Here is a 9,753-nt window from a genome sequence, read left to right on the forward strand (position 1 = left end):
TAGCTGTTTTCAAATCACTCCTTCAGTGTGGCAGTGTAAATAAACGTTAGTTTGGCCTGTGTTCACACACACAGCAGCCGCAGACACACACTGTCATCTGTCTTACAACACAGACCATCCATCACAGCAGCGGAGTCGACATGTCTGACACACACACTCTCACTTTTCACACCACTAAACACACACACACGCTGACACCTGAGGAGAAAACATTGATTCGATTCGTTGGATGATGATGTCATCACACAGGCAGCCTGGAGTCGCACGCTAATACCTGTGACGCCCTCTCTCGCTCTCTCTGTGTGTGTGTGTGTGTGTGTGTGTGTGTGTGTGTGGAGGATGATACTCAGTATGCTCCCTATGTAGGCGGCTCACTAGGGTTTGGGATGGTTGTTTTGTTGAGCTTCTGAAATGCCAGTGTGTGTGTGTGTGTGAGTGTGTGTAATAAAACGTCCTGCAGCGTTTGAATGATTCCTCAAATCATGTTGCTGTTACTTTACTGACTGTTCAGATGCAACGTTTTCACCTGCTGCACTATAAAACAGTTTCAAAAATCCCACAGACGTATCATGAAGGATGAAAATTCCCAAAACACCATGGCAACATTCTGAAATCGCTTTAAACACCTTAGCAACGCCCTGTCAACCACCTACTACAACACGGTAATGTCGGTAATGCACAGGCAAACACAGCTAACCAACTTGATTGGCTGACACAAAACAGGAAGTGAATGTCTGATATATGAAAAGGAATATAATTTATTCAAACAGCAGAGAACGAGACAGAGAGTTAAAGACAGTGAATAATCTGCTGTTTCTAAATGTTAAACATTGTTCATTATTATTACTTGTGTGTGTTTTGCTATTTGGTATCTGAAACCAATCGGAGCCCTTAAGGATGTGTTTTGTAGTGCTTCTGTATGGGCTGTTGCTGGTTGCTTATTTGTTGTTACCGGCAGCAACACAGATTTTAACAACAGGAGAGCACACCGCCACAGCTGAGCAGATTGGCCCAGTGACTGGGGTTCTATGCTATAGCCGGGAACAACTCTGGCAGCTGAGACATAGTGTGATGGAATTTCACTGGAATTGCCGAGAGAGTGTAGGAGGCGGAGTACCACTCTAAGGAGACGGAGGAGAGGTCGGCGTGCTGGGGTGCGGCGGAAGGTCCGGGCCCAAGGTAACAAACTGCCTCTACCGACAGTGATCCTCGCCAATACACACTCTCTCTCCAAGCAACTATCAGAGCTTCAGTCGGCTGTGAGGTATTTCACTGAGTACAGAGACAGTTGTTTGCTGTGTTTTTACAGAAACATGGCTTAAAGATACGATTGATAACTCGTTACTTCTGGTCGCGGGGTTTAGCGACCCTGTGAGAACTGATTGTGATCCACTAGCAACGTGGAAGAAAGTTGGTGGAGGTGTGTGCGTTTACGTAAATGAGAGATGGTGTAAGAATTACACACTGCGGGAGTCTTACTGCTCGGAGGATATCAAACCTTTGTCCATGTCATTCAGACCATTTTACCTCCCTAGGGAGTTTGGACAATTGTTTATTACCGTCGTTTATATTCAACCCCGAGCAAATTTCCGGGCTGCGGCAGACGTTGTATATGATCTTGTGGCTCGGTTGGAAAACATATCGCACCAGACGCTCCTAAATTCATACTTGGGGATTTTAATGGTTGCTCCTTAACGCACGTATTGCCCCATTTCTATCCGTATATCACTTGTCCCACCAGAGGAGAAAGGGTTCTTGATTTGTGCTTTGGTAATATTAAGAATGCTTACAAGCAGTACTCAAAACCACCCTTAGGAGATACAGACCACAATGTTATTCACTTGGTTCCTCTTTATAAACAATGGCTTAAAACAAGCAAGCCTGAGCTGAGAACTATCCAGATATGGAATGAGGAATCTGTGGACTGTCTTAGAGGATGTTTTGACTGTACATCATGGAACGTCTTTATAGACACCAGTGAGGATCTAGATGAACTAAATCAAGTTGTGACAGACTATATACATTTTTGTGTGGATAGTCATACCAAAAAAATGTATTAAAAGGTATCCAAATGATAAGCCATGGATAAATGGGGAAATAAAAGCAGCATAAAAGAAGAAAAAGCAAGCCTTTCAATCTGGCGATAGTGCACAGGTTAAAGTAATGCAAAGAGAAATAAGGCAAATTATTATTAGGTGTAAACATAATTATAAGCAAAAGATTGAGAGAAAGAAGAGGGATAATAATTTAAGGCAGGCATGGCAGGGAGTGTATACCATGATAGGAGAGAAGGGAATCATTACTGAGTTATCATGGGGATGATGATTTGACCTTTGCAAATTAACTAAATGTTTTTTTTTGGTTTTTTTTTGGTAGATTTGAAACACCAGATTTTAAAACTGAGCGGAATTTGATTAGACATCAATTGAATGTAGGGCAGGAGGTAATAATAACATCTGAAGAAGTGTGTAGAACCTTTAAAAGGGTTAATACAAGGAAGGCAGTGGGTCCTGATAAAATAACAGGTAGGGTCCTTAAGGAGTGTAGGGAGGAACTTAGGTTACGTTTACACGACAACGATGTAGTCAAAAACGGAAAAGTTTTTCCCTTGCGTTTTGAAAAAGTTTCACGTTTACACATATCCGCGAAAACGGCCAAAAACGCTGCATTACGTATGCCAGGCCAGTAGTTGGCACTGTCACCTTGTTAGTAAACAGTACCTGTAGGGAAGTGACGATTATATGTTGTATATGATGCGTCTCCGCTGTTGGTTGTAATATTGGTGAAGTAAATCCACACTTTGCTGAAGAAGCGTTAGCAAACTCTTAAGCAGCAACAACAGTACCATGTACTCCGCCATTGTTGTGTATGTTTGTTCGCACTTGCCTTTAAAATCGACACGTACTGCGCATGTCTACATACCTAACACGTACTACGCACGCACATGACGTCACCGTTTTCAAAGATTCCTGTATTGTGTGTTTACACGGAAACGACAACGGTGCCGTTTTCAAAAACTTGCACTTTGAAACCCGTTTTCAAAAATATGCGTTTTCAGTCCCCAAAATGCCGTTGTCGTGTAAACGAACAGGCAAAACGCATAGCATTATTTACAGTTATCTGTTTCAAGTGTCTGTGGATGCATGCTATGTACCTAGTGCCTGGAAAGTCTCATTTATAGTGCCTGTGCCAAAAATATCAAAACCAGCAGTTTTTCTATTGTCATGAAAAGTTTTGAAAAAATAGTTAGATCGTGTTCTTTGTGAGGTGCGAAACAAACTTGATCAATTTGATATAGGAGGGGAAGGAGCACAAAAGATGCCCTCTTGTGTATGCTGCATAGACTCTATTGTCATCTTGATCAACCAAAGCAGTGTTAATTTAGTTGACGAATAGTTTTCGTCATAATTTTCGTCAACGACATTATTTTCACCGACGACAACGAGATGATAATGAACCAACTCTTTTTAAATGACAAAAACTATGACGTAAATCTATTGACATTTTCGTCAACGAATAAAAACGAGACAAAAATGTTAGGGAGGGGCGATTTGGGAAGAGATTCATTCAGAACGAATCTATTGCGTGGTTCTATGGAAGTTAGATGCGTACATATGAACCGGCGGGACATAAGCTAACATACACTTGCTGCATGTCGCATAAAAAGTAAAAACATGTCAATATGTGGGAGTAAGAGAAGAGCAGACATATGGATAAATCTGACGACGCAAGAGAGAACTCATTTCGGTCCGGTTTTCAGAGCGCAGACACTGAAGCATAAACACACAAAAAGCTTGTCTCACAGCGTGCGAGTACTCTTTTGCGTCGCATGAACGGAGAATTACACACAAAATGATGTTGAATTGTCCGTTTCGACGAGGCAAAGCGCACGGTTAAAACACACAACATGCTTGATATCTATCATGATAAAACCTTAATATCAAACCTATATAATGTGTTTGGAAATTTTAGAGAAATGCTTAATAAATGCATTACACTGTAACTACACCAATTCGATTTTAGCCCGACTAAATTTACTGTAGATTTAGTCGACTAAAATCTTATGATATTTAGTCGACTAAAACTAAAAACAATTCAGATGACTAAAATATGACTAAAACTAAATGGCATTTTAGTCAAAAGACTATGATATAAAGGCATCTGCTAAATGCATAAATTATTATTATTAATTAATTATTAAACTCTGCTTTGTCTTCCCCTATTGTCACCAACACAGGGGCCCCTCAGGGAAGTACTATCTCCCCAGTTTATTTACCCTCTATAAGAATGAATGGATTGATGTTTTCAATGTTAAATATGCAGATGATACGGCAATTGTTGGTTTGATTACTGAAGATGAAGTGGAGTATCATAGATGTGTGGACGAGTTTGTTGAATGGAGTCAATCCAGTTTTCTCCAGTTAAACACTAGTAAAACTAAATAAATGATTTTTGATTTTAGAACAGGAGGTGACACACACCAACAAATAACTGTCAATGGTGAATGCAGTGAAGTAGTAAACGAATATAAATATTTAGGAACAGTTATTGATGCAAAATTGACATGGGGTGTAAATACAGGAGCCATTTATAAGAAAGGGCTGCAACGATTGTATTTCAAGCTTCGGCAGTTTTGTGTGGATACACATATACTGGCTTCTTTTCTATCGCTCATTTGTGGAGAGTATTTTGACTTTCAGATTTATTGCTTGGTATTTCTCACTGTCTGTAGTAAATAAGAACAAATTAAATAAGATTGTTAATATAGCTAGTAAGATTGCAGGTAAACAACAACATAGTATGGCATCATTATGTGAATCTCGAGTTGTGAGAAAAAGCCATGTAATTATTTGAGATGAATCACACCCTCTTTATGGTGAATATGAGTTGTTACCATCTGGTCGAAGGTATAGGGTACCATTACTACGGACTGCCCGTGCACAAAGATTGTTTATATCATTGTACACCTTTGGCAGTGATTCTGCCGTTGTGAGAGTGAGGTTAGTGTCCAGTGTTGTATTTGTAATTTGTAATGTGTAATGTGTAATCTTCAATGTGTTGTAATTTGTTGATGTTTGTTTGTATTTGATAATTGTTGTTATTGATGACTGAAGGGTGCCACAGATGCAAAAAGATTTTCCGAAAGGACAATAAACTGGACTAACGCATTGCTGATAAATTGGATGTTTTTATCCTTCTTCAATAATGCAATTACATTTTTTATTTTACAATGTTTACAATATTAAATCTAATTTCTTATCATTGCTTATTTATGCTTTTATTTAACTTTTCTTGATTTTTAACTTGATTTCTCTTCATTTTAATAATTCTACTTTTCATGATTTCATATTTACACCATTGTTAGAATTTTGCCAGTTTTGTTTTCTTATTTTATTTTTCTTATCCTTCTTTTTATTTTATTTTATTTTATTTTACACTATTGTTCCTTTAGAGTATATGTTAATATTGCTTATTTATGCTTTTATTTGTATTTTGTCATTTCATTTTTGATTTGATTTTGCATCATTTCACTTGTTAATTCATCTTTATCTCTATTTGCACTATTGCTATAATTTTACTTGATTTTTCTTGTTTTAATTTCCATATTTTAGTTTTCCTGTTTAATTTTAAATATAATTTAAATATAAAACAATACTCTCATATTGATTGAAATGTAAATGTTCTCTTCTCATTTTGTTCTGCTGTTCCAGTTTATTTGTTAATATTGCTTATTTGTTCATTTCATTTGTTAATTAATTTATATCTCTATTTGCATTATTGTTATAATTTTACTTGACTTTTTTGTTTTAACTTCTTTATTCAACTTTTCATTTTTAATTTTGAATACATTTCTCATTTCATATTTATATTTCATTTCTTATTGCCTGCTTGCCCCATTTCCTCTATTGCTAATAGTATGCGGAAAATACTTTGCCGATGCCAATGTAGTTTTCGTTATACCAATTAAACTAATGAATCCAACTGAATGGAAATAGCGAGAAAAAAGCTAACTATTGTGCTATTATTATTGACCCATGCAGCTAGTTACTTTACTCTGATTTAGTGCTGTTGTTGAATCCCTGTGTTTTGTCAGTTATTTGTGGCGTCACTGAATGCAGTGCTGCTATAGTGTGTGTACAGCTGAATTTCACAGCTCATTACACTGGCTCCAGTTCTGTCTGTCTCTCTCTTTTTCTCTGTCTCCCCTCCCGAGCAGCAGCAGGTAGACCTCAGAGTCTCTCCGTAGGCTGAGGGCTTCTGTGGCCTGTCTGTCTGCGCTGCCGTCTGCCTGTATGTGTCATATCTGCAGGATGATGTGCTGCACAATAGCAGAGCATCTTGATGTTTACATTCATTCTGAAGAACTAACGAGCCTCAAAGAGAGAGACAGAGAGAAATGACAGCGTTTGTCCCATCTGCTGATCATTTACTCACCCTCATGTCGTCTCAAACCTGCATGCCTTACTTTCTTTTGTAAAAACACAGAAGGAGATGTTTAACAAAATGTCTGAGCTGTTTTCCATGGGTACCAGGACCATCAAGCTGCAAAAAGGACAAAAAAAGCACCATAAAAGTATCATTAAAACCAGGGTTATTACTGTTAACTAAAACCAAAAAAAAAATTAATTCAAAATATTCACCAGGGTTATTATTTTTATCAACTATAACTAAAACTATTTATTTTTGTTAAAGGGGTCATATGACGTTGCTAAAGAAAAGATTATTTTGTGTATTTGGTGTAATGCAATGTGTTTATGCAGTTTAAGGTTCAAAAAACACATTATTTTCCACATACTGTACATTATTGTTTCTCCTCTATGCCCCGCCTTTCTGAAATGCGTCGATTTTTACAAAGCTCACGGTCTGAAAAACGAGGTGTGCTGTGATTGGCCAGCTATCCAGTGCGTTGTGATTGGCCAAATACCTCAAGCGTGTGACGGAAATGTTACGCCCCTTACCATACTGTGATGCCCTATGTACCGGCGCGACAATACAGAAACAATAAAACCCATTACAAACGAGGCATTTGTTGCATCCAGTGGGGACATAATTACTGATTATAATGACTTATACTGTCTTTTTACGGGTTGCGTTGTGTATCGTGCCGCGTAAACATAAAATCCTTTGTCTGCATTTGTGATCAGAGAAACGACAAACAACAAGCGCTACTCTACACTGCTCAAAACTGGTGCTTAAATCGTCAGTGGCAAATTCTTTAAATATGAAAACGTACTTACAGGCTGTGAGTCAGAAGCACCAGACTGTCCTTGTAAAAGTTGGAATTGCCCCACTTTATAGAAACAACTCTCCTCAGGAAACAGGGGATTTTAGGGATCTATCTTATCTATGCACGAACAGTTTGTAACACTCCAAAGAGAAAGGAAACATTTTCCTCAAAACTTTTTTCCTTATATGAAATTGCATCATATGACCCCTTTAACTAAAATATAGCTGAAATACAATAAAATATAATTATTAGATGAAAAACATAATCTAAAAAAAAAAAGTTTAAGCTGAAGCACTAAAAATATTAAATGGAAATAAATTATTATAAAACTAAAACTGAAATAAAAATAAATTAAATCTAAATAGTATTATTTAAAAATAATAATAACAAACATTACAAATGCACCTAAAACAAATAATAAAAACTAAACTAAAATTATAAACGTACTGAAAACATAAAAATAAAATATAATTAAATATACTAACTGTATATAAATAATACAAAAATAATTATGTCTTTACAAGCCATAAAAATGACAAAAGCACATAACAAAACTACTACAAAAATTATAATGAAAATTGAAAACATAAAAGCTAATTAAAAATAGTATATAAATAATACTAAAATCATTCTATGTCTTTACAAGCCATATGACATAGCTTAATGTGAGGAATAAACAAAAATGTCATTAATCATTCAATTCAAATATTTGTTCAATAATAAAATATGGTTTGACGTCACGTCAATTTAAAAAAGACATGCAACACACAAAAGTGTGTTGGCTCTGCATCATGATCACACCAGAGTTAAACAGCCTGAAAGCAAGATTTTCACTCAATAATGATTTAAGCATGAGCATATTCCTTACATAAAACTATTGTATGCCATTGAGCTGTAGTCTCTGTGCACTTTCAATGCATACAAAATAATACTTTTCTTTTGTTCTTCACTTAAAGAAAGAATGTTATTTGGGTTTGAAATGACATGATAATGAGTAAATAAAGAGTTTTTTGTTGTTATTGAGTGACTATCCCTTTAAGAGACAGACGCAACCGTACAGACTGTTGATTATCAGGAAGGTCTTTTGGCTCCAGTACTTCAGAAGAAAGAAGAAAAAGTAATACAAACAGAGATGGGGGAAGTGTGTGTGTTGCTTGTTGTTAATTTGCTCCATGCCGATCAGTCAAACGTGAACCCCAACCGAGCAAATCTCGTTTTCATGACTGTCAGCAAGAGCTCAAGCAGAGAAGCGGCTGTGGACAGAGAGATGCAGTGAAAACCAGAGAGAGAAGAGAGGCGCCAAATAGTAATTAAAGCCGTGTAGATTAAGTTTACAGAAGTGTGATGCTTTAACTCACTTTATTACCCCCTACAGGGGTGTAAAAACCTTCCCCGCTCCCCCGTGTGTGTGTGTGTGTGTGTGTGTGTGTGTGTGTGTGTGAAAACTAACATTTACCATCTCACTCCTGCATCTGTTTTTAAGGCGCGTTTTGCACCCTGTAAAGCCTCGGCTCACACCTCAGTTATCCGGGCTGTGAGAGGGTCTGTGAAACGGCCCCACGCCGCCTCGCACCTCTGTGATAATTGGAAGGGTCGCGTCTTTTCCACCGCGTGCTTTGACTCCCATCTCTGGTGTTCAGTAGCTGCTCCTGCTGATATAACAGACACACGAAAGCTTCGCTCAGTGATGAAGAGTTTATCTGACACTGCAAATCTACAACTAACTGCATCACACTGCAGGACAAAACTGATTTATCATCCTTAAGAAAAGCTATCTATCTATCTATCTATCTATCTATCTATCTATCTATCAAATTCACATTAGCATAATGTGATTTATGCAAGTTTTACTCATAATTTTGTTTACAATTCTCATTATTTTCATGTCGATTATCATGGCTATATTGCAATCATTTTACTTCATTGTCATAAATAAAACAAGTTCTTATCTTAGTCTTTTGATTATGAGGTGAAAAATAACCAAAATAATTTTCACGTTTTGTTATGTTGCAGCCTAATGTTAAACTGCTTTAAATTACTTTTTTTTCACATCAACCTACACTCCATACACCATAATGACAAAGCACAAAACAGGTTTGTAACAACTTTGCAAATTTATTAGAAAAAAAAAAGAAAAAGAAATCATTCCATTGCATAAATATTCATTCCCTTTTCTGGGACACTTGAAATTTAGCTCAGGAACATTCATATCGCTTGTAGATGTTACTACACTTCGAGTGGAGTTAAACTGTGGCAAATTCAATTGAATGGGTATGATTTGGAAAGGCACACACCTCTCAGAAAAGGTCTAACAGCTGAAAATGCATATCAGAGCACTGAGGTCAAAATAGCCCTGAGGTCAAAATAACTGCCAGTAGAGTTTAGAAACAGGCTTGCGTCAAGGCACAGATCTGCGGAAGATTTCAGAAAAAATTCTGCTGCATTGAAGGTTCAAAAAATCATGTAGTCTTCATTATCGATAATGGAAGACTTCTGGAACAACCAGGACTCTTCCTAGAGCTGGC

The sequence above is a fragment of the Sinocyclocheilus anshuiensis genome, unplaced genomic scaffold (assembly GCF_001515605.1).
Source record: "Sinocyclocheilus anshuiensis isolate Anshui unplaced genomic scaffold, SAMN03320099.WGS_v1.1 scaffold1075, whole genome shotgun sequence".
NCBI lineage: Eukaryota > Metazoa > Chordata > Actinopteri > Cypriniformes > Cyprinidae > Sinocyclocheilus > Sinocyclocheilus anshuiensis.